The 3,168-nt window shown below is 39.0% G+C and overlaps 1 long non-coding RNA gene across 1 annotated transcript; it reads right to left on the bottom strand.

Annotated features, from left to right (window-relative positions):
* Positions 1-357: 357 nt before the first annotated feature.
* LOC132993793 (uncharacterized) lies at positions 358-2,498 on the bottom strand. The gene is made up of 3 exons (XR_009676524.1): positions 2,417-2,498; positions 1,081-1,264; positions 358-414 (listed from the first exon to the last, which is right to left on the bottom strand). It is a non-coding gene; the product is annotated as an uncharacterized LOC132993793 (long non-coding RNA).
* Positions 2,499-3,168: the final 670 nt, after the last annotated feature.

Raw genomic sequence — 3,168 nt, 5'->3', positions numbered from 1 at the left:
CATTCATCTATGTATAATGTTAAAACACCAGCATGTAAGTCTGTCAGTACTTTAGGAGACATTCCAAACACAGATCATTGTCCTTACAGTACATTACTACTTAGGCTGTCATAAGAGAAACACTGGACAATAATACATACTAATATAAAAGGATTCAGCAGTGGTTTAGGTGGCAGGCATACACCCCCAACACTAAGAAATAAGAAAATACAGGCGGAAGGCAGGCTCTCTGTGGACACACACACTGTCACACAGGAATGAATGAGTAGGACCATTTTTGGAGAATTTTCTGCTATTTCAATAAAGAAATTCTTGCTCAACAGGTCTTTAAGTAGCATTTTATAATCTGGCCCCTACCTGAGGTCTGTCGCTTTCTTCGACAATCGGCTGGCTAACATCAGGTGCCAATTGCTGCTGGAAAAGGAAAAAAAAAATGTTACATTCATCTATGTATAATGTTAAGACACCAGTCTGTCAGTCTATCAGTACTTTTGGGGTCGTTCTAAACACACACACACACGCTACTCATACCTAATTGGGGACATTCATCTATGTATAATGTTAAAACACCAGTATGTAAGTCTGTCAGTACTTTTGGGGTCGTTCTAAACTCACACACACACACGGTACTCATACCTAATTGGGGACATTCATCTATGTATAATGTTAAAACACCAGTATGTAAGTCTGTCAGTACTTTTGGGGTCGTTCTAAACTCACACACACACACGGTACTCATACCTAATTGGGGACATTCATCTATGTATAATGTTAAAACACCAGTATGTCAGTCTATCAGTACTTTTGGGGTCGTTCTAAACACACACACACACGCTACTCATACCTAATTGGGGACATTCATCTATGTATAATGTTAAAACACCAGTATGTAAGTCTGTCAGTACTTTAGGAGACATTCCAAACACAGATCATTGTCCTTACAGTACATTACTACTTAGGCTGTCATAAGAGAAACACTGGACAATAATACATACTCTGAAACCCACTGAGTACTACACTGAGAACAAATACCTTACAATCTCTAAGAGATTAAGTAGTATTTTATAAACTGGCCCCTACCTGAGGTCTGTCCCTGACATCAGGTGTCAGCTGCTCGCTGACATCAGGTGCCATTTTCTGCTGGAAAAGGAAACCGGAAAAAAATTAAAACAATCATGATATAGGTCAAATCTCAAGACACAATGAGATCAGTTTCATCTGAAAATGACCAAAACAACTATTATCAACATTAAACAAATTGTACCTGTCTGCGCCAAGGCCAGTCTGAATCCCCGTAATTGTAAGTTATTTCTTCACCTGGGGCGATGTCTCTTAGGGCAAACAGGCAAAGATGTGGCATCCCACCAACATCAATAGCTTTTATCCTACAGTTAGGCTTGATGTGGTCATCATTCACAAGCCTTCCCAGTGACTTGTCTTCAACAGATGCATCAAGACTTAAGGAAAAGAATATTGATGTTAAGAGTAGAAGTTACCTACTTTGTTTGGCTACAGTGTTAAGAAGGGCACGTTTTATTTGAAAGCTGAGCAAACAATTGAGGTAGCTTGCAGCAATATACATTTACAGGGTACTACCGGGGTGGTGAGTCTCTTGCATGGTTTGTTAGAAATTGGGATATCCTTAGGTTAACAGGCCATTCAAAGCTCATTTCCTAAAACTATTGTAATGTATTACACCTGCCAACAAAAGCATATTTATTATAACTTACCACCAACATCCCCCTTTCCATTTGAAGTCAAACAGGAATACTGCTTCTGTGTCATTGTAGTTCTTCGTAAGAAGACCATCCTGTTTGAAAAGTTTACCACGGTATTCAAGCACAAAATCTCCTTTGTTGAAAACCTCCACAGCAAGCACACCTCGACCTTTAAAGTAAGAAAAAACACCAATTACTATTTTTTATCCACTAGCACAGTCTACCATCTTTCAAATTGGAGCCTAATACTTTGCAAGCTAAGGCAAAGCTGTGCAACAGTAGTGTAACATAAAAATACCCTATCAGAGATGGGGACTTGAGTTTCAGACTTGGACTTGAGTAGCACTTAAACTTGTACGCCATAACATTTGAGATACATTGTTTCTAGCGGCCTCTTTGACAGTAAGATGTAATTGCAGGCGAGCCTGTTCTTTCAGAGCCCTCCATCTTGTCAGGTTCACGGTCAATATGTGTTGACTTTTTTTTTTTTTCTCTTTTGTAAACTTTATTGAAACACATTCACCTCTCTACTTCCAGTCCGTCCCCTATGTCTATATGTTACCCTCTTAAATCCATACACACATGTTCCTATTACACTTCTGCCCTTACTACAAGCCTGACTCAGAAGTTGGAAGTTCCCAATTTCCGTTTACAAGTGAACGCAGCATAACCGTTAGTGACGATCTCGGCCGACAGACCAACCGCTGTCAGCAGCGTCACTAACATGGCGGCCTATTTACATCTAGCCCGGGAACGTCGCCACAGACACAGATATTGAAAAACTTAGAAGTGCTTTCATTAGTGGGTCATATGATCAATCACCATTGTTTTAACTCACTCTTTGATAGATAGTAACTTAAAAGGCAATTAAATAGATTAAAATCTTACAGAGTATAACTTTAAGTTGCACACAAATGTGACTTGAGACTCGACTCAGACTTGAGATTTGGGACTTGTGCACAATCTTTTTATTTTTGTACTTTTTGGCGCATTAACATCACAAGCAGAATGTCATTCCCTCTGGTGTAATTCAACATTATTATTATTAATAGGCTGTGTACAACTGACACAAACACGACTTGCAAAATGTAAGAACTTACCTTTGTATGGGTTGATAAAATGCTCTGTGAGACCAGCCTTGTCAGTTTTCAGTTTAATGTGTTGTTCGGCATCCTGTTGAGGACGGACTCGTCTTCTCCTCACAGATCTCTCCATTATTGCTTCATTGCCAGCCATATCATCTGTTTGACAGAATATTTCATGTATAATTAACATATGTGAGCCACCCAGTTAAGCTAACATACATTTATTAGTTTCCTTTATACCAGGATATACATTTTATATTGATAGCTTAGTCACAAACTAATGCAGGCTTTTTACCCTCATAATCAAATCTCTTAAGTAGCAAATGCAGTGGATTTACCTGGAGGAAACCTGTTGTGATCCTCAG

The sequence above is a fragment of the Labrus mixtus genome, chromosome 18, assembly GCF_963584025.1.
Source record: "Labrus mixtus chromosome 18, fLabMix1.1, whole genome shotgun sequence".
Classification (NCBI taxonomy): Eukaryota; Metazoa; Chordata; class Actinopteri; order Labriformes; family Labridae; genus Labrus; species Labrus mixtus.
The sequence above is the reverse complement of the archived record's forward strand: the minus strand, read 5'-3'. Positions and strand labels throughout refer to the sequence as shown.